The 22,855-nt window shown below is 46.3% G+C and overlaps 1 protein-coding gene across 5 annotated transcripts in view; it reads right to left on the bottom strand.

Annotated features, from left to right (window-relative positions):
• Positions 1-22,855, bottom strand: part of LOC308486303 (uncharacterized protein) — a 100,868-nt gene that overhangs the window by 66,365 nt on the left and 11,648 nt on the right. For 2 of the 5 annotated variants that reach the window (XR_013991016.1, XR_013991017.1), the window contains exon 2: positions 11,218-20,439. The exons of 2 other annotated variants lie outside the window; for them this stretch is intronic. The gene's annotated coding sequence lies outside the window, so the exon portion shown is untranslated. Of the gene's footprint in view, positions 1-7,959; positions 10,161-11,217; positions 20,440-22,855 lie in introns of those variants that run through there. One more of the 5 variants, XR_013991018.1, reaches the window with a different exon arrangement.

The raw sequence follows: 22,855 nt of genomic DNA on the forward strand, positions 1-22,855 counted from the left end.
CCTCGGGATCTGCTTCAGAACCCTCGTATTGGTGGGATGATCGACCAGAGGAGCAGTTCCGCAGAAGGTGGCTGGAGGGTCCAGGACGAGCAACGTCTCCAGAAGGCAACGAGGGAGAGATGGACATGGACGTTTTCGGGGACGACCCGGGTTTCGAGCACGGCGGCACAGAGATGGAAGCGGAGGTGACCGTCGTCAACGAGAGCAGGGAGGAAGAACCGGAAGACTTCGGATGGCGGCCCGCCACGGGAAGCGAACTGTATCCGACATTCGTCCCCCTGACACAGCAGCACCCAGATCCCGCACCGGAAGGAGGGGAGGGGGGAAGAGGGGGCTTCGAGGGGGGGATGGATGTCAGGGGTTCAGGAGCAGAGGCAAGGGCAAGGGAGGAAACAGAGAGCGAGGGGGAGGAGGCAGAAGAAAAGATGAGTGATGACGACGACCCGAGATCTCCGAGTCTTTCCAGTGAATCAGAAGATTCACAGAAAGGAGCACCAGTGGCCAGGGCAAGGGGGGAGCCTAGGGGGACACCCCAGGAAGATAGAGCCAGAGGGGACTCAGAGGGGAGCAGTTGGAAATCGGGACCAGCGTCACCGCCAGAGAGCAGGGAAGAGGAAGGGCGCCAGGGATCAAGCGCTGGCAGCTCACAACAGGGGGGAGGGCACGAGTCAGGAGTGGCCACACCTCCATCGGGGAGCGAAGAAACGGTCAGACGGAAGGTGGAAGGTTGGGCGCGCGCGACAAGTTCAAATGCACAGGAAGGTGGCGCAGTAGGCAGCCCGGAAAGGGAGCCAGGTCCTAAAGCCCGCCGAAAGGAGGGAGAAGAGTCAGGGGGGTCAGCGTCAGCGTCAGAGGAATCCCGGAAGGAAGAGACCCCGGGGGGCAGAGGGACCCAGAGAAGAACAGTCAGGCGGAAAAGGTGGAGCAAGGCTAGGATATTAAGTTGGTGTACAAGGGGCGGAGACTCAGATGGAGCTTCGCCGATCTAACCATTAGACGTAGGGTTGCACGCAGCAGCTTGAGAATGGAAACTGTAACTCAATAAAGACTTTTATTTAATGATCGCTGGCTAGCGTGATCCTCTGTGAGCTAGGATCTGGAAGCAACTCTGACAGTACGCCTCCCGTTTCACCTTCCTCCTAGAAGCCAAAGGGGTCACCGACGAAGAAGACGCCAAGAAGAGGGCGATATTCTTCAGCGTCTGCGGAGAGGAGACGTTTGAAATCGCCCGGGCTCTCCTTGCGCCTGAAGACGTCGCTACTGTTCCATACAAAACAATAATGGAACAGCTGAAGGGGCACTTTTCGCCGCAGCCCTCAGTGGTGGCTCGTCGAAATGCCTTCTACGCAAAGCGGCAAGCCCCTGGGGAAACCATAACTGGGTTTGTGACCTCTCTCCGCCAAGCCGCCCGGTTCTGCAACTTCTCAGAGCTGGAGAACATGCTTCGTGACCGCCTCGTCGGTGGCCTGAAGGATGAGAAGCTGCAACGACGCCTCTACGCTAAGAAGGACCTAACGTTCCAGGTCGCTCTGGAGGAGGCCCTGGCAACAGAAGCTGCCGAGAGGTCGACCCAAGAGGCACGGCCGAGCCTGCCATCCCAACCGAGGGTCCACCATGAAGACCTCACCGACGACTCAGGATCCGACAGGGAGGAGGTGCACCGAGTACAGCAGCGCACTCAAGCAGCGCACAGACCACAGCTGCCTCGACGAGAAGGAGGGAACTGCGCAAGCTGCGGGGAGAGTCACGAGAGGAGGACCTGCCGTTTCCGCAACGCAGAGTGCAGGCAGTGCAGAAAATCGGGACACATCGCCCGGGTGTGTCGGGCTCGGCCCACCCGACACCAGGCATCAGATGACCAATCCAAGAGCCCCAGGTCCCGGGGCCCAACGCACCAAGGCAACTCGACGGAGCTCACGGACTTCCAGGTATACCAGTTGCCCCACCCCAACGTAGAGAAAATTTATGTAGAGGTACAGATAGAGGGGGCCCCATGCCGCATGGAGCTTGACACGGGTTCAACTCTATCCATAATCTCGGCAAGGACCTTAAGGAAACTGTGTCCCACTGGGGGTCCCAAACTCAGGCCGGCCCCATTCACCCTCCGGGACTTCCAGAAACGTAAGGTCCCCACAATGGGGGTGGGGACCTTCAGGGTGCAATACCGAGGGCGGACGCGGCAACTGGACTTGCTTGTGGTCAAGGGCCCCTACATCAGCTTACTGGGATTGGCATGGTTTGGACCACTGGGGCTAGCTGTCACCGGGGTGAACCACACTAGCTTACAAGTGGACGTGGACGCCATATGCAAGGAATTTCCAGGGGTTTTCGATGGAAAATTGGGACAGTATACGGGCCCCCCCATTGCGCTACAGCTTGACCCCGCAGTACGACCGGTCAGGCTCAAGGCCCGCCGGGTCCCGTTCGCCTTGAAACCCCGTATAGATGAGGAATTGGACCGACTCGTAGAGCAAGGAGTGCTGGAGCCGGTGCCTAATGCTCCCTGGGAAACCCCAATCGTCACACCCGTCAAGCCTAATGGTTCGGTCCGCATCTGCGCAGACTACAAATGTACCATAAACAAGGCCCTCACGGCCCACGCATACCCAGTGCCAGTGGTCAGCCATGTCCTTGCCACCCTGGCTGGGTCGAAAATTTTTGGCAAGCTGGACTTGGCCCAAGCATATCAACAGCTGCCAGTAGATGAGGCCACAGCAGAGGCACAGACGATTGTGACGCACAGAGGAGCGTTCAGGGTAAAGCGGCTGCAATTCGGTGTCAGCGTGGCACCAGGCATATTCCAGAATATAATGGACTCTCTCCTTAAAGGGATTCCTGGCGTCACCCCCTTCTTCGATGATGTGTTGATTGCCGGCCCCACACCAGAGGAGTTTGAGGACCGCCTCCGCACCGTTCTGCACCGTTTCCAGACGGCGGGTCTCAAGGTGAAGCGGGAAAAATGTCTACTAGGAGTGCCTCAGGTGGACTTTCTGGGATTTATGGTGGACGCAGAAGGGGTCCACCCGACTGGGGACAAGGTACGGGCCATTTGTGATGCCCCAGCGCCCAAGAGCAAGACTGAACTTCAGGCCTTCTTGGGACTATTGAACTTTTACCATTCCTTCCTTCCCCACAAGGCGGCGGTAGCGGAGCCCCTACACAGACTCCTGGACAAGCGGGCCCCTTGGGTGTGGGGCCAGCGCCAGGAGGCCGCATTCCAGGCAGTCAAGGACTTGCTTGTCTCAAACTCGGTCTTGGCACACTTCGACGAGAGGCTGCCGGTGGTGCTAGCATGCGACGCCTCACCCTATGGCATTGGAGCTGTCCTGGGGCACCAACTCCCGGATGGAAGAGAGGTACCGGTGGCGTACTTTTCCCAGACACTCAACACAACCGAGCGGAACTACTCGCAAATCGACAAGGAGGGTCTGGCAATCGTAAAGGGAGTAAAAAAATTCCATGATTTCTTGTACGGGCGGCCCTTCACCGTGGTGACTGACCACAAGCCGTTGCTTGGCTTGTTTGCCCCCGAAAAGCAGACCCCCCAAGTGCTGTCTCCTCGCGTCCTCAGGTGGTCAATTTTCCTTGCCAGCTACCAGTATGCACTGATTCACCGACCTGGGAAGGCGATGGGCCATGCGGACGCCCTCAGCAGGCTACCACTACCGGAAACAGGCCCTGACCCAGCACCTGCACAAGAGGTTATGAGCCTGGAGCTGCTTCCCGACCGCCCCATTCAGGCACAAGAAGTTGCACACCATTCCAAGAAAGATAGGGTCATCTCCCGGGTCCTGGACTGGGTGTGGAGGGGATGGCCCAGCAGCAGCCCCGGGCCAGAATTCGCCGGCTACACAACCCGCAAACATGAACTGTCGGCCCACAAGGGGTGCCTGTTATGGGGAAGCAGAGTCGTTGTTCCCCAGCCCCTCTGCAAAAGGGTCCTCACAGCCCTACACGAGACACATCCAGGGGTAGTAAGAATGAAGGCCCTTGCCAGGAGTTATGTGTGGTGGCCGGGGATCGATGGAGAGATAGAGGCCTGGGTCAAACACTGCCAGGCCTGCCAAGAATCCCGCCCAGATCCCCCAAGGGCCCCAGTCCAGTCCTGGGAGTCCGCCCGAGCACCATGGTCACGCCTGCATGTGGATTTCGCTGGCCCCTTTCAGGGGAAAACATTCTTCATAGTGGTGGACTCCTACACCAAATGGCTGGAAGTCGCACTGGTACCGTCCACTTCCACGTCCGCAGCCATCCGGGTACTACGCAGGCTGTTTGCAACCCACGGGCTCCCTGACACTCTCGTCTCAGACAACGGGACTGCATTTACGTCAGGAGAATTCCAAACCTTCACAGCGCAGAACGCCATCCGCCACATCCGTTCGGCGCCGTTCCACCCTGCCACCAATGGCCAAGCAGAACGCATGGTGCGGACCACCAAGGACACCCTTCGCCGCATGACGCAAGGGGACTGGGAGTACCGCCTTGCCACATTCCTTCTAGCACAGCACAGCACCCCCAGCTCAACGACTGGCCGGAGCCCCGCTGAACTACTAATGGGTCGGCGCCTTGCAATCAGATTGGACCGCCTTCACCCCGATAGAGCTCAGGATGAGGTAGTGGTGGGGGAAGGCAGGAACCCCCGGACCTTCGAGGCCCAGGACCCAGTGTACGCAAAGAATTTTGGGGCAGGCCCAGCATGGGTACCCGCCACAATCACCAGGGTCACTGGCCCCGTGTCGTACGAGGTGCTAACGGATGGGGGGCAATGCTGGCGCCGCCACTGCGACCAGATACGGCGACGATTCCCGGGAGGAAACCAGGAGGAGGACAGGTCAGAGGAGTCCCAAGGGAACAGCGGGGCAGTGAGGCCCATAGAGCAGGAGGGGCCAGCAGGAGAGGCAGAATCAGTAAATACAGAGAGGACCCGTGAGGCCGAAAGGACACCGGAACCAGAACCACGACTGAGCGAGCCGGTTGCACCAGACCAAACAGCCGCATCACAGCCAGCATCCTTGGAACACGAGCCAGAACCCGGAGCCCGGACCAGGGAACACCCCAGGCCACAACGCACACGTAGGCCGCCGGCATACCTTGAGGACTATGAATGCGACCTCCCGGGCAGGACTGGAACTTAGAGGGGAGGGGTGTTATGTACTGAGTTGAATAGGATCCAAACTGTAGCAGTCTGATTGGTCCTAGAACAATAGGATCCAAAAGGCAGCAGTCTGATTGGTCCTAGAACAATAGGATTCAGAATGCAGCAGTCTGATTGGTCCTAGAACAATGCAGCAGTATGATTGGTTGGCAGGAACCACCCAATCCTGCTCCAGATAGAAGTGAATCCACAACCTGATTGGCTTACAGTAGAATTCCAGAATTAGCCAATCATGTGCAGCCCATTGTGTAAATAATGTATATAAAGCAGATACTGTGAGGGGACATTCATTCATTCCTCCTCACCACTATGAGCTGAATAAAGAGCATGAAATCACTTTGCGACTCTGAGTATATTTCAATGTGGATCACCAATGGATCATATGAATCGTCACTGGATCATCCATGATGTTATACCCGTCTCACGGAGGGGGGGCTCAGGATGAATCTCCTGCCACGTGACTGAGGGAGTCTGGGGGCTGACGGGGGTCAGACAGGGCTGCTGTTTTGCTCTCCTTACTATTTCAGCTCAGGTTTTACTGAAATGGGTGGATTCATTGAGGAAACGGGGCTACGTTGAAAAGAGGCAAATGTGTATACTTTGTAACCACCCAGTGAGTTGTGTTGCAAAGGCCATTTGCAGAAAGGCTCCTATTGTGTCACCTGCGGCTACATGCCGGAGTTTGGGTCTTTTTGCGGAAATGTGTCTGTGTAAATGCACTCATCCCCGTGCATTTATAATGGCAAGACATTGAATCCCATGAGATGTGCAAACTGGAAGCACCACTCTACAGCCCTGCCTGATGCATACTTACTTAGGAGTAACTCCTACGCGGTTCAAAGGGATTTGCCGTTCCATCTGATGCACGCTTACTCAGAAGTAAGTCCCCATAGTCGCCTTTGGCTGGGCTTGACCAGGGGTCCTTTACCTTGGGTAACAGGGGCCAGGAGGGGCCAGCCCCAGCCCCTGCTGGCTGGTCACATCTTCCACGCCAAGAAACTGGGCAGAGCCTTTAGGAGCCTCTGGCTGAACCTGCTGCTCTTCTCCCTGGCACCGCCATCTCCACGCAGGTGCCCCCTAGGCAGGTTGGCCTGCAGTTCCCCTCAGTGCCAGCCAGCACGATGCCTGCACTCAGAACACCTGGAGGGGAGGGCACCGGCTGAAGTCTGGGAGCCCTCGGTGCCAATGCGCAGCTGCTTTGCTTTTCCTTAGCCTGGCGGACATCAACACAGCACCCTACAGGGGGGGGGTCTCTTGTTCAGATGCCCTCCCTGGGGAAGAGTCGTTGGCCACAGGAAAGTGTGCCAGGAGGGGCCATTGAGAGGGCAGTCTGGCACAGCCAGTGGGGAGAGTGCCTTCCTTGGGTGGGGTGGGGGGAGCTTGGATGGCCCCCTGCCTGTGATGCTTAGCTGAGATTACTACTATGCTGGGGGTTCAACTAGATGACTCAGGAGGGCCCTCCCTACTTTACAGTTAGAAGCCCCCGCACTGCCCCCTCCACACCACCCAGATGGGACTCTCTTGTCCAACCCCACAAGGCCATTCCTCTGTCTGGACGGGGAGGGGGAGATAAGGTTCGCCAGCACTGCAGCCCCTAACTTTCAAGCTGGGGCAGAGATGCAGATGCTCCAGGGTCTGGGCTGGCCACAGGCCCCCATGGGCGTGGAGGTTGAGCCTTTCTTTGGGAGGGGGGTGTTACACAAAAATCTAGGTGCGAGGCTGCTCAGTCCCCCAGCTCGTCGGGCTGGCCCTGCGGGTCCCTGTGGAATAAAGGGAGGAGTCCAGCCAACCGGAGCAAATAAAGAGAGATTAGAAGGAGAGAGATTGCAAGGAACTCCAATGGGACTTCTCCAAACGGGGTGAATGGGCCGAAAATACAGTTCATTGTCAATGAGATTAAAGTGATGCATGTTGGAACAAAAAAACCCTACACCCATTAATATAATGTACAGGCTCATGGGTCTGAATTGGATTTCTGTGTGTGCTCTGGGAGACCAGGGGAGAGGGGAGCTGGTCACAGCAGGAGGGGGAGTCTCCCTGGATGCTTCAGCAGCCGGCCTCCTCTGGGTCTCTTGGCCCCTTCCTCTCCCCTCTCTGAGCCTAAACTGCTCTCTGCCCCAGCCTCTTCCCGCTCACCAAACCCTGTTTCCTCCTCAGCTTGCAACACCTCCCCTCCCGTTCTGCTCCCTTTCCTCCCTCTTTCTGCTCACTGCCATCCCCCCACCAGTCCCCAGGATCTAAGCCTTCTTCCCTTGTAGGTCCCCCAACTGGTGCCTCCCCCCCCTGCACCCAGCTGTTCCATGACAGCAAAAGCAGAAACAACAGTAAAACCAGTATGATAGCAGTATGAACTGTGGGCCTCTGGTAGGAAAACTCCCTAGCAGCATGACTGAATAAAAACTTCTGGGACTATGGAAACGTACTACCTTCCCCAAACCCCAGAATAAGGAGGAGCTCTGGGGTTGCCCCATGGGGTTCAAGAGTGAAGATGGGCCCATCAGGAGACGTCCCTGGTCCCCGCAGCCCCTCCATTCCCCTCTTGCAATTAGGCTTGGGGGGAAATCACCCATTAACTTACAGTATTATCAGTCTTCTTCAGAATGCTTAGGAGGCAGGGATGAAGTTTGGGTGAAGAATCAGTGCTTGGAGATCATGCGGTGGGGGGATGACAGAGTTTGGTGCAAAAACCGTCTTGCATGCTTGAATAGAGCAACTCCAGGGCATGAGCCAAGTAGCAGCAGGGTAGGGGCCACGTACAGAGCAAGTCCCACACTGAGGTCAAAAACACACACAGAGGCAGCAGGACTTCTTCAGTAATAGTTTACTGAGCTTTCAAAGCATACAGTTCTCACTGGGTCCCCAGTGAGGCACAAAACGTAGCTCCTGAGAGCAAATCCAGTTTCAGCAATAGAAAAATACAGCTCACAGGATATCCAAGTCAGGCACACAAACCGGCAGAAGGGAGCAAGGGAGGAAAGAGGCTGGAAGGACACAGGGCAATGGAGGTGTGTCTTTCGCTTCCTGTCGTCTGGGAGGGAATTCAGCAATTTGAAATCTGCAGGGGCTTCACGAAGAAAAGCTTTCTGCCAGCTGCTTCCAGGCAAATGAGCATCCCAGAAATCCAGATTCACCAACTCCCCCTCACTATCAAAAGGTACCTTACATCTAAAATTATACTCACTAGAGTGAGACGTTACCTTCATTATTTCATTACTATACAGATTTACATATAAACAGCAGAACCTCAAATACATGACATGCTTTTAAGATGGATTTCCTGCTGAGTTCATTGCTGTGAACAAAAGAGTGGACTCTGAAAGGAACATGTCCCACACTCCATACATCTCAATGGGTTCTCCCCTCTGAGTCCTTAGATGTTCCTTAAACACTCCATTATAACTAAAGCACTTTCTGCAATCTTTCCCTTTAAACAGCTTCTCCTCTTTGAGGGTTGATGGGTTTGTAGGGTGTCAACTGTTAAAGTTCTTCCAGTCCATGAGACTCTTGATGTAGGACTTCCACTAGGACTGAACCTCTGTCTATTTGACATTTATAGGGTTTCTCTCATGTGGGAGTTTGTTGATGTAAATCAAGGGTTCCACTCAGACTGAAGCTCCTTCCAAACTCCATACATTTAAATGGTTTTTTCCCTGTGTGTCTGCTGAGGTTTTCTAAGGTTTCCCCTTTGACTGAAGCTTTTTCCGCACTTCATGCATTTAAATGGTTTCTCCCCTGTGTGAGTCAGATGATGTCTTCTAAGGCTTGCATTGAAACTGAAGCTCTTTGTATTGATGGAAGAGATTCATAAAGACCAAGCGGGCTTTCTCCCGGGAAGACACTTGTCTGATAATTTGAGGAACATAATTGATATTTTGGAAAAACTAGAAGTGAATATAAACACTAAAGCAGTTCTGAAATTTGTGGATGCGGAGAAAGCTTTTGACAATATCTCTTGGAGTTTCATGAAGAAGAACCTACAGGGGATGGGGGTAGGCCAAGGTTTTGAAAATGGTATAGGTGCAATATACTCAGAACAAAAGGCTAAATTAATTGTAAATAATGTGGTGACGGAAGAATTTAAGATAGAAAAAGGGACACGACAGGGGTGCCCAATCTCCCCACTGCTTTTCATATCGGTCCTGGAGGTTCTGCTGAATATGATTAGAAGGGACCGGTTGGTTAAAGGTATACAGGTCGGAGCCAAACAGTACAAACTGAGAGCATTTGCAGATGACTTAGTATTGACGTTCCAGGAGCCAGAATCTAGTACTAAAAGGGTTTTAGAATTAATTCAAGAATTTGGTCAAGTGGCAGGATTTAAACTGAACAAGCTAAAAACTAAGGTTTTAGAGAAAAAATTAACACCGATTGAAAGAGAGAGGATTCAGAATGAGACAGGCCTGACTGTGGTTAAGAAAGTGAAATACTTGGGGATTAATATGACAGCCAAAAATGGGAACTTATTTAAAGATAATTATGAAAAATGTTGGACAGAAGTGAAAAAAGATTTAGAAATTTGGTCAAATTTGAAGCTTTCACTGTTGGGTCGTATTGCTGTGATAAAAATGAATGTATTGCCTAGAATGTTGTTTTTGTTTCAGACATTGCAAATTTTGGACAAGATGGACTGTTTCAAGAAGTGGCAGAGAGATATCTCTAGATTTGTCTGGCAGGGCAAGAAGCCCAGAATAAAATTTAAGATATTAACTGATGCAAAGGAAAGAGGTGGATTTGCCCTGCCAGACTTTACTATGAATCGGCAGCTTTTTGCTGGTTGAAAGAATGGCTACTTCTTGAAAATACAGACATTTTGGATCTAGAAGGCTTTAACAACGTATTTGGATGGCATGCATATTTATGGTATTATAAGGTCAAATCACATAAAGCATTCAAAAATCATATTGTCAGGAAAGCATTGTTTAATGTTTGGATAAGATACAAGGATTTATTGGAAAATAAAACCCCAAGGTGGTTGTCACCAATGGAAGCAAAAGCTCTGAAAAGGCTTTCATTGTAAACATCTTAAAGCAAGGATTTGACAACTAAGGTCGAGAGAAGAGCTTTTTTTTGGGATAAAAGTTATTAATTGCACGGATTGATAGTATAAGTAATTGCGCTGGAGGATAAGAGTTAATATTTTTGATTAAAGTGCCATCCCTCCCGGGACCGGGAGTGATCCGCGAGAGGAGCCTGCTGAGGAGACACACTGGCTGTCAAACTAGCTGTCAAAGTCAGAAAAATAGAGAACTTTTATTTTGGACGTTCTTGCCGGTTACACTGGATACAATATAGTTACAAGTTGCTGAAAATAAATAAGGACTGAAACAAATTAACTTGGCTTTTGGGTTGGAAGTGAAAGGAATACTGAATAACCAGAATCCCTCTAGAGGGGGTTCAGGGACATTACAAGAATGGAAATAGGCCAGAAAATGCTAGCTGACCTAGACGAGGTTGCTTTTCTCATGGGAAAGTTGCGAAGGATGTATGAGCAAGGTCATGTTTTGTCTACAAGTGCCATAACTTCTAAGTCAACAGTAAATGAGTTGGAAAAGGACTTGACGTACAAAACCCAGGCAGCAGAACAAGAAAAGAACCTAGGAAAAATTGAGGAAGTGGAAGAAGTGGAAGAAGAGATACACGCTGAACAGAAGGAGCAGGAAGGAGGGGCTGCAATACTGCAGAAGGCAAAGGTGAGCCGGAGGCCTCTCAAGATGGATACAAAAGAAAATAAGGACTGGACGAGGAAAATTTGGTTTGAGCTCAAAAATGAGGAATGGAAAGATCTCCTTTTGTGGGGATCTGAAGATCTATGGACTATAAATTTGATCAAGGTGGAAGTTGGAGCTTTTGAGACATTTGGACTTGAAAGGATCAAGAAACAAAATTTGAGCTCCACCTTCAAACATGGAGGTCTGGCTGGAAGGAACATGGACATTATAGGGATATTGCCCCTCCGAGCCTTGGTGTCAAATACAAAGGACTTTCAAAGAAACCGGCAGAGAGGGACTGAGAGAGATTTCAGGGCCTCAGACGTGAGGTTGCCAGGCTGATGGTAGAAGGACTAATGGACAATGGTTCTGGGATCGAAACCGGGGAAGGGAGGGTGGGGTTTGGAAATCCAAAGGCTGTTTGATTTTTTCTATTCTTTTTCTAATTTTGTGTTGTTATTAGTATAAAAATGGGGAATCCGTGGAAGGGAAACTGGGTTGACCTTAGGAAAAAAAAAATTTAAGTATAAATGATTGATGTATATAAGTTAAAAGTTGATATGTAAACTGAATTAAATATGATAACAAACTAAGGCTAAAAATTTAGGGATAAGAACTTGTTGGATAAATATTTGGACATGGAATACAAGAAGGGGAGGTGAGGGGAAGTTCTGGAAGAAAGTTATTGAAAATTTGGATTATAAAGGGGGAAATTTTCTTTTTTGTTCTTTTTTCTTTTTATCTTTTGTACTACTTGAAACTTTAATAAATATTATTTAAGGGGAAAAAAGAACATTGGCTTCCAGGTGGAAAAATCAAAATTAGAAACAGAACTGTTAGAACCCAAAACTAAGATTTTGTCAAAGATGTATAACTTGCTGTTGAAATGGAATACTCAGGATGAAATGGTGAAATCTGCTATGATTAAATGGGCACAAGATGTTGGACATAATATTATGTTTGCTGACTGGGAAGAGTTATGGACCACAGGTATGACGTTTACGGCATGTAATGCCCTAAAGGAGAATATTATGAAAATGATATACAGGTGGTACATGACCCCAGTCAAGCTTGCAAAAATCTATCATTTGCCCAATAATAAATGCTGGAAATGTAAAGAAACTGAAGGTACATTCTTTCACCTTTGGTGGACGTGCCCAAGGATTTTTTTTTAAAAAAAAGATATTTATTGAAATTTTAAATAATAAAACAAACTTTACAATCAACCAGAAAAAAAGAAAACATTATCACATTCAAACAGAAACAGAAAAATACAGCAAAAAACATACAAAAAGTAAATAAAAGAAAAACAGGAAAAAAAGAAAAAAAAGAAACAGGAAAATCCAATTTTTTACTTATTATTTTTATAACCTTCTTTCCTGACTTCCTCACACCTCCCTTTTCTGTGTTCCCTTTTACACACTCATATTCAGCAGTACCTTACCTTCTTTCAAATCTTATTCTATATTTATACTTTCCAACCTATTATGTCTCCAATTTTTCCTTTCCTTGTAAGTCCATTTTTACCTGTTCTTTATAACTTAATCCCTTTGTGCCATTTAGTTTAAATTTGACATAATATTATTCAATTCTTTTTCACCCTTATTCTTTTAAAACATTTTTTACATATTCCTTTCAAATATGTCACTAATGCCATATTATCTTTATAGCCTGAACATCATTTTAACATTCAAACACTTTGCAATGTTTTTGCAGGTAGTCTTTGAACTTCTTCCAGTCCTCTTCCACTAACTCTTCTCCCAGGTCTCGGATTCTGCCAGTCATTTCTGCCAATTCCATGTAGTCTATCACTTGCATCTGCCATTCTTCCAGGGTGGGTAAATCTTGTGTCTTCCAGTACTTTGCGATGAGTATTCTTGCTGCTGTTGTTGCATACATAAAAAAAGTTCTGTCCTTCTTTGGCACCAATTGGCCGACAATGCCCAAAAGGAAGGCCTCTGGTTTCTTAGGGAAGGTATATTTAAATACCTTTTTCAGTTCATTGTAGATCATTTCCCAGAAAGCCTTGACCTTTGGGCACGTCCACCAAAGGTGAAAGAATGTTCCCTCATTTTCTCTACATTTCCAACATTTATTATCAGGCAAATGATATACTTTTGCAAGCTTGACTGGTGTCATGTACCACCTATATATCGTTTTCATAATATTTTCTTTTAAGGCATTACATGCCGTAAATTTCACACCGGTGGTCCATAACTGTTCCCAGTCAGCAACATAATGTTATAACCAATGTCTTGCGCCCACTTAATCATAGCTGATTTGACCGTTTCATCCTGAGTGTTCCATTTTAACAGCAAGTTATACATTCTTGAAAGTACCTTAGTTTTAGGTTCTAACAATTCTGTTTCTAATTTCGATTTTTCCACCTGGAAGCCTATTTTTTTATCCATATTAAAAACCTCTCTAATTTGATAATAATGTAGCCAATCTTGCACTTTATCTTTTAATTTCTCAAAACTCTGCAATCTCAATGTGTCTCCATTTTGTTCTAATATCTCCAAATATTTCGGCCACTTGGCCTCCATATTGAGTCTTTTCAGAGCCTTAGCTTCCATGGGTGATAGCCACCTTGGGGTCTTGTTTTCTAATAAATCTTTATATCTTATCCAGACATTAAACACTGCTTTCCTGACAATATGGTTCTTGAATGCTCTATGAATTTTAACCTTGTCGTACCACAGATATGCATGCCACCCAAACGCATTGTTAAACCCTTCCAAATCCAAAATGTCAGTGTTCTCCAGAAGTAGCCAGTCTTTCAACCAGCAGAATGCTGCTGATTCATAATACAACTTCATGTCAACTTCTCGGTAGTGGCGCCCGTCCTGTGGAACGCCCTCCCATCAGATGTCAAAGCGATAAACAACTACCTGACATTCAGGAGACATCTGAAGGCAGCCCTGTTCAGGGAAGTTTTTAATATGTGACATTTTAGTGTATTTTTTATCTTTGTTGGAAGCCGCCCACAGTGGCTGGGGAAACCCAGCCAGATGGGCGGGGTACAAATAATTATTATTATTATTATTATTATTATTATTATTATTATTATTATGTCTGGCAGGGCAAACCCACCTCTTTCTTTAGCATCAGTCAATATTTTAAATTTTATTCTGGGCTTTTTGCCCTGCCAGACAAACTTAGAAATGTCTCTCTGTCACCCCTTGAAACAGTCCATCCTGTCCACAATCTGCAAAGTTTGAAACAAAAACAGCATTTTTGGCAGTACATTCATCTTTATGGCAGCAATTCAACCCAACAAGGAAAGCTTCAATTTTGACCAAATTTCTAAATCTTTTTTAACCTCTGACCAACATTTTTCATAATTATCTTTAAATAAATTCAAATTTTTGGCCGTCATATTAATCCCTAGATATTTCACTTTCTTCACCACATTTAAATCTGTCTCCTTCTGAAACCTTTCTTTTTCCATTGTTCTCAATTTTTTCTCCAAAACCTTAGTTTTTTGCTTGTTTAATTTAAATCCTGCCACCTGACCAAATTCTTGAATCAGTTCTAAAACTCTTTTCGTACTAGATTCTGGCTCCTGTAATGTCAAAACCAGGTCAACTGCAAAGGCCCTGAGTTTATATTGTTTAGCTCCGACCTGGATTCCTTTAATCAACCGGTCCCTCCTAATCATGTTCAAGAGCACCTCCAGGACCGAAATAAATAGCAATGGAGAGATAGGGCAACCCTGTCGTGTTCCTTTTTCAATTTTAAACTCTTCTGACACCACGTTATTAACTATCAATTTTGCTTTTTGTTCTGAATAGATTGCGTCTATACCATTTTCAAACCCCCGTCCCATTCCCTTAAGATTCTTCTTCATAAAATTCCAAGAGATATTGTCAAAGGCCTTCTCCGCATCAATAAAAATCAAAACTGCTCTTGTGTTAGTGTTCGTTTGCAATAACTCCAAAATATCAATAATGTTCCTTGTATTGTCAGACAAATGTCTGCCTGGGAGGAAGCCTGCTTGGTCTTTATGGATCACTTCATTTAACACTCTTTTTAATCTGTTAGCTAAAATATGTGCAAAAATTTTATAATCCACATTTAAAAGGGAAATGGGACGGTAGTTCTTGAGTTGTGTCTTTTCAGCTTCAGATTTTGGTATAAGTGTGATGAAAGCTTCTTTCCATGACTCCGGTGCCTTCTTCCCCTCCATAATCTCGTTGCACACCTCCTTTAATGGTTGAATTAAATAGTCTTTCAAAGTCTTATAATACTTGGAGGTTAACCCATCCGGCCCTGGAGACTTGCCCAGTTGCATGTTGTGAATGGCACCTTCAATCTCCTGTTCCGTTATCTTATGGTTCAATATTGTCTTGTTTTCTTGAGATAGTTTTTGTAATCCATTAGTTCTTAAAAATTGGTCTATATCCGTCTCTTTCTGCGGCCCCTGGGTATAAAGTTGTTTGAAGTATCTCTGGAAGCATTTTCTAATCTCCACAGGATTTGGATATTTCTCCCCTCAATCTCAAGATTGGTAACCGTGTTCAACTTCTGTCTTTTTTTCAACTGCCATGCTAGCAGTTTTCCACATTTATTAGCTGATTCAAAGGTCTTTTGTCTCATTTGTTTGATTTTCCATTCGACTTCCTGATTTATCAATTTCATATATTGTACTTGATATAATTTCATTTCTCTCAGAATCTCCTGTGACTTTGGTTTCAATCTTAATTTTTTCTCTCCTTCTTTTATTTTCTCAAAAATTCTGTCTTTTTTCTCATTTTGGGTTCTCTTTTTTATTGCATTCTGTTGTATCAGAAACCCCCTCATCACCGCTTTACTTGCATCCCAGATTATTCTTTTTTCCACTGTGGTTTTCAAGTTTACTTCAAAGTAGTCCCACAGGTTCTTTTGGGCCTTCTTGACAATCTCTTGGTCTCTTAATAAGGTGTCATTCATCTTCCATCTGAAGGAGCCAGTTAAATTTAATCTCATTTCCATCTTTACTGCATTATGGTCGGAGCAGGTTTTTGGGCAGATTTCCACCTTTCTAGTCTTGGGAGCCAATCCTCTAGTTATCCATATTTGGTCAGTTCTTGTCCGTGTCATTTTGGCTTCAGAGAAGAATGTCCCTTCTCTTCCTAAGGGGTTTTTTGTTCTCCAAATGTCAATCAGATCCATGTTGTCAGTTAGTTCAAAAAAAGTCTTTGGTAGCCTGCCCTCTTTTGTTATGCTTTGACTTTGCGCTTTGTCCATATTCGTAGATACCACCCCATTCATGTCACCCATCATAATGATGTTATTATAGTCCACATAATCCAGCATTGTCTCATGCAACTTCTTGTAAAATTCCGACTTCCCCTCATTTGGTGCATAAATTCCCAAAATCAAAAGAATTTCTCCTTGTATTTGAATTTCAATTGCCAAAATTCTTCCTTGCTCATCTTTAAAAAGAAATTTTGGTGATAGGCTTTCTTTTGCATAGATAGCAACTCCTCTCTTCTTCACTCTATCAGATGAAATAAATTCTTGACCCAGTCTCTTATTGATTAAAACTTTCCTATGGAGCCTAATCACATGTGTTTCCTGTAGGCAAATTAAGTCTAATTGTTCCTTTCTTAATAAATGAAAAATCTTCTTCCTTTTCTCAGGGGAATTAAAACCATGAATGTTCCAACTTAGTAGTTGCAGAGACATGTTGAGATAGTTCTATTCTCCCTTTGGCGGTGGTATCACTTTCTCAGGCTCATCAGAACCCAAAGGTGTAGGTATAAAACTTAGTGGTCCAGATCCTGAGGCTCTTGATTCTCCTTCAGTCCCTTTCTGAAGGTCTTCTCCGTAGTCAAAACAAAAAAAATTCCTTCCAGTAGCACCTTAAAGACCAACTAAGTTAGTTCTTGGTATGAGCTTTCGTGTGCATGCACACTTCTTCAGATACACTGAAACAGAAGTTGCCAGATCCTTCTATATAGTGAGAAGGTGGGGAGGGGTATTACTCAGAAGGGTGGTGGGAATGGGTGATTGGCAGATAGCTGTGATGAGCCTGTTGACGACTCTAAACGACTGCAATAGGTCTTACAGGAAAAAGCAAGGGGTGAGAAGGTGAAAAATGGCTTTGTCATGTATAGTGAGATAAGAATCCAATGTCTTTGTTCAGACCAGGTCTCTCCATGGTTTTAAGTTTGGTAATGAGTTGCAATTCAGCAGCTTCTCTTTCCAGTCTATTTCTGAAATTCCTTTGTAGTAAAACAGCTACTTTGAGATCTTGTATAGAATGTCCTGGGAGATTGAAGTGTTCTCCTACTGGTTTCTCTGTCTTGTGATTCTTGATGTCAGATTTATGTCCGTTTATTCTTTGGCGTAAGGTTTGGCCTGTTTGTCCAATATAGAGAGCTGAAGGACACTGTTGGCATTTGATGGCATATACAATGTTAGACGATGAGCAATTAAATAGTCCTGAGACGGTATGTGTGATGTTGTTGGGGCCAGTAATGGTGTTGTCCGGGTGTATGTGGCAGCAAAGTTGGCATCTGGGTTTATTGCAGGCTCTGGTGCCAGTGTCCGTGTTAAGTCTGGTTGTAGTATTATTGTGGGTTAGGAGTTGTTTGAGATTGGGTGGCTGTCTGTAGGCAATGAAAGGTCTTCCTCCCAGAGCTTGAGAAAGAGAACTGTCATTGTCCAGGAGAGGTTGTAGATCTCTGATGATGCGTTGAACTGTTTTAACTTGGGAGCTGTATGTGATGACTAGAGGTGTTCTGTTATTTTCTTTTTTGGGTCTGTCTTGCAGCAAGTTCTCTCTGGGTATCAGTCTGGCTCTGTTGATCTGTTGTCTAACTTCATCTGCTGGGTATTTTAGTTCTAAAAAGGTTTGCTGTAGATCTCTTAGGTGAGAGTCTCTGTCTGTAGAATTGGAACAGATACGGCTGTAACGTAGTGCCTGGCTATATACAATGGACTGTTTGGTATGTTTGGGATGGTAGCTAGAGGCATGTAGATATGTTTGTCGGTCAGTTGGTTTACGGTATAAGGTGGTGTCTATGCGCCCATCCTGTATTTTTATAGTAGTGTCCAAAAAATGTATTTCTTGCATAGATTGATTCATTGTTAGGTTGATTGTGGGGTGAAATCATTGAATTTCTGGTGGAAGGTGTCCAGGGTCTGTTGACCATGTGTCCAGATGATAAAAATATCATCAATGTATCGCAGGTACAAGAGAGGTTTGAGTGGGTAGGAGTTTAGGAAACATTGTTCTAAATCTGCCATGAAGATGTTGGAATACTGTGGGGCCATGCGGGTGCCCATTGCTGTGCCGCTGATCTGAAGGAACAGGTCATCACCAAATTTGAAGTTGTTGTGGGTAAGGACAAATTGGCAGAGTTTGGTGACAAAGTCCGCTGTGGTTTTATCTGAAATGGTGTTCTGAAATGGTGGGAACACACTACAGCACTGTGGTCCTCTGGTGGGAAAACTCCTGAGAAGCATGATTGAATCAAAAATTCTGGGACTATGGAAAAATACTATCTTCCTCAAACCCCAGAATGAGCAGGAGCTCTGGGGTTGCCCCATGGGTTGCATGAGCGAAGTTGGGGCCCCCAGGAGACTTCTCTGATACCTGCAGCCCCTCCTTCCCCCTCTTGAAATTAGGCTGGGGGGAAATCCCCCATTCAATTTCAGTATTTCAAGTTTTCTTCAGAACGCGCAGGGCAGGAGGCAGCGAAAAAGTTCTGGTTCTTCAGAAAAAGTTCTGAAGAAGAAGTGTATCTGAAGAAGTATGCATGCACACGAAAGCTCATACCAAGAACTAACCTAGTTGGTCTTTAAGGTGCTACTGGAAGGAATTTTTTATATATAAACACTAGAACTTCACATATACCTCATGCTTGTAGGAATGATTTCCTGCTGAGTTCATTGCTCAGAGTGGACTCTGAGAGGAAGACGTCCCACACTCCATACATCTAAATGGGTTCTCCCATGTGAGAGTCCCTAGATGTTCCTTAAATAAAGGTAAAGGTAAAGGGACCCCTGACCATTAGGTCCAGTCAAAGATGACTCTGGGGTTGCGGTGCTCATCTCACTTTATTGGCCAAGGGAGCCGGGCTACAGCTTCTGGGTCATGTGGCCAGCAGGACTAAGCCGCTTCTGGCGAACCAGAGCAGCGCATAGAAGCGCCGTTTACCTTCCCATCAGAGCGGTACCTATTTATCTACTTGCAATTTGACATGATTGCAAACTGCTAGGTCGGCAGGAACAGTGACCAAGCAACGGGAGCTCACCACGTTGTGGGGATTCGAACCACCGACCTTCTGATCGGCAAGTCCTAGGCTCTGTGGTTTAACCCACAGTGCCACCCGTGTCCCTGTTCCTTAAATACTCCATTATAAAGAAAGCACTTTTTGCAGTCTTTTCATTTAAACTGCTTCTCTTCTGAGTTTGTTGATGGTCTGAAGGGTTTCAACTCTTAAAGTTCTTCCTGTCCATAAGTCTGTTGAATTTGAACTTCCACTAAGAGTACTTTCCTGATTTTACCGTATTTTTTGCTCTATAAGACTCACTTTTTCCCTCCTAAAAAGTAAGGGGAAATGTGTGTGCGTCTTATGGAGCGAATGCAGGCTGTGCAGCTATCCCAGAAGCCAGAACAGCAAGAGGGATTGCTACTTTTGCTGCGCAGCAATCCCTCTTGCTTCTGGGATGCAGAATATTTTTTTTCTTGTTTTCGTCCTCCAAAAACTAGGTACGTCTTGTGGTCTGTTAAGTCTTATAGAGTGAAAAATACGGTTATATGGTTTGTCTTTTGTGTGAGTCTGTTGACATAAATCAAGGGTTCCACTCTGACTGAAGCTCCTTCTACAGTCCATACCCTTAAATGGTTTCTCCCGTGTGTGAGTCCGTTGATGTGTTCTAAGGCAGTGTTTCCCAACCTTGTGCCTCCAGCTGTTTTTGTTCTACAATTCCCAACATCCCTTGCCACTGGCCTTGCTAGTCAGGGATGATGGGAGTTGTAGTTCAAAAACAGCTGGAGGCACAAGGTTGGGAAACACTGTTCTAAGGCTTCCATTTTCACTAAAGCTCTTTCCACACTCGATACATTTAAATGGTTTCTCCCCTGTGTGAGTCGTTGATGATTTCTAAGGCTTCCACTATTACTAAAGCTCTTTCCACACTCAATACATTTACCGTATTTTTCGCCCTATAGGACACATTTTTCCCCTCCAAAAATGAAGGGGAAATGTGCGTGCGTCCTATGGGGCGAATGCAGGCTTTCGCTGAAGCCTGGAGAGCGAGAGGCATCTGTGCGCACCGACCCCTCTCGCTCTCCAGGCTTCAGGAAGCTATCGCAAGCCTCGCGCGCCCAGCGGCAGCTCCCACCGGGTTCGCAAGGCTTGCAGGCAGCAGCCTGTTCTGGGGGCTGGGGTCGGGGGAAGCCAGCCAGGAAAAATTTTTTTTTCTTTATTCCCCCCCCCCCCAAAAAAAAACTAGGTGCGTCCTATGGGGCGAAAAATACGGTATCTGGTTTCTCCCCTGTGTGAGTCCGTTGATGATTTCTAAGGTCTCCACTCTGACTGAAGCTCTTTCCACACTCCATGCATTTAAATGGTTTCTCCCCTGTGTGAGTCCGTTGATGTGTTCTAAGACATCCACTATCACTGAAGCTCTTTCCACACTCCATGCATTTAAATGGTTTCTCCCCTGTGTGAGTCCGTTGATGATTTCTAAGGTGTGCACTCTGACTGAAGCTCTTTCCACACTCCATACATTTATATGGTTTCTCCCCTGTGTGAGTCCGTTGATGTGATCTAAGGCTTCCACGATCACTAAAACTCTTTCCACACTCCAGACATTTATATGGTTTCTCCCCTGTGTGAGTCCGTTGATGTGTTCTAAGACATCCACTATCACTGAAGCTCTTTCCGCACTCTATACATTTATATGGTTTCTCCCCTGTGTGAGTCCGTTGATGTCTTCTAAGATCTCCACTCTGACTGAATTCCTTTCCACACTCCATGCATTTAAATGGTTTCTCCCCTGTGTGAGTCCGTTGATGTCTTCTAAGATCTCCACTCTGACTGAATTCCTTTCCACACTCCATGCATTTAAATGGTTTCTCGCCTGTGTGAGTCCATTGATGTGATCTAAGGCTTCCACGATCACTAAAACTCTTTCCACACTCCAGACATTTATATGGTTTCTCCCCTGTGTGAGTCTGTTGATGATTTCTAAGGTTTCCACTCTGACTGAAGCTCTTTCCACACTCGATACATTTAAATGGTTTCTCCCCTGTGTGATTCCGTTGATGTCTTCTAAGATCTCCACTCTGACTGAATTCCTTTCCACACTCCATGCATTTAAATGGTTTCTCCCCTGTGTGAGTCCGTTGATGTTTTCTAAGGCTTCCAATATCACTAAAGCTCTTTCCACACTCAATACATTTATATGGTTTCTCCCCTGTGTGAGTCCATTGATGTGATCTAAGTTGTGCACTCTGACTGAAGCTCTTTCCACACTCCATGCATTTAAACGGTTTCTCCCCTGTGTGAGTCCGTTGATATCTTCTAAGGCTTCCACTATTATTAATGTTCTTTCCACACACCATACATTCATATGGTTTTCCCCCTGTGTGAGTCCCTTTGAGCAATTTAAGGTTTCCACTCTGACTGAAATTCTTCCCACACTCCCTGCACTTAAAACGTTTTCTCTCTGTGTGAGTCCGCTGGTGTGTTCTAAGTTTTGAGTTGAAAGAGAAGCTCTTTCCGCACTACATACCTTTGAATGGCTTCTTTCCTTTTCGTGTTCGTTGATGTGAACTATGTGTGCTCATTCAGTGATGCATATTCCACATTTCACACATTTTAATGGCTATTCCTAATGAAACGAAAGGTGCCCTGTCCCCCGCAATTCTGTCTTCTCCATCACCTTTTTCAGAGTGGGCAGAAAGCAAATCCTGTTTGGGTTTCAAGGAAGAGAACAAAGGGAAAGAGAACACATCAACCGCCATTAGCACCTTCTCTTATTTCAACATCTCTTACATTCTCCCATGTCCTACCTATGTTCCCAATTTTTAGGAAATGAAAATGGTATGATGTCAAATGGTAGTAATGCATCAGGAACCTTTCAAGATCCTCAATCATCTTTAATAACACAGCATGATCTTGGAATACTGTTGTCCTGTGGGACTGCCTTTCAAATCAAGTGGTTGCCCCCGTTTACACCTCTAGATCTTCATGAATCACCTGCACAGTCCCACTGACCTCAGGAGGTCCATATGGATTATTTTGGGAGACCCAGGCCTACATCTCTTCCAGGGACTGTGGTCTGGGTCAGTCAGAGAACTAGTGACAAGGCTTGGTGCTTGGGGTCAGCTGAATGGGTGCTCAGGGAAGCTCCTGTTCTTGGAGATGGACCTCCATCTACATGCCTCACATTGCATGGAGAGAGCAGAAGAAGCAGAAGGAAAGCAGATGGCACATGGGAATCCCAGACGGAAACACCCACCCAATGGTTCTTTATAATGATGATGTGCTGCCTGATCCTGTGCTTGTCTTCTGACAGAGGACTATCCTAATCTGAAAGGCAGGATATTCAAGGCAAGGAGATAACTGTTCTTCATGGTAGGTAGACATATTGGTCTGACACAGTTGAAGTAAAAAAGTAAAAAAATAGTCCAGTTGCACCTTAGGTTCTAGATATAAGCTTTTGTGTGCATTCACAGTTCTTCATATAGTGGGAGATGGTAGTAGGAGTACCCTTCTGAGAAAAACCCCACCCCACCCTCCCACGATATACAAGGGTCTGGTGACATCTGTTTCAGTGTATCTGAAGAATTATGCATGCACACCAAAGCTTATACCTAGAACAATCTTAGTTGGTCTCTAAGGTGCTACTGGACTATTTTTTAATTTTTTATTTCAACTGTGTCAGACCAACACGGCTACCTACCTGAATCTAGATCTCATGGGGTGTTGGGGATAAGTAGTTCCTTTGGTGGGGAACATGTCCTGCACCTCCTGGGGTCATTTTTCCA

The sequence above is a fragment of the Podarcis pityusensis genome (genome assembly GCF_964106645.2).
Source record: "Podarcis pityusensis genome assembly, chromosome: 10".
NCBI classification, from domain to species: Eukaryota; Metazoa; Chordata; class Lepidosauria; order Squamata; family Lacertidae; genus Podarcis; species Podarcis pityusensis.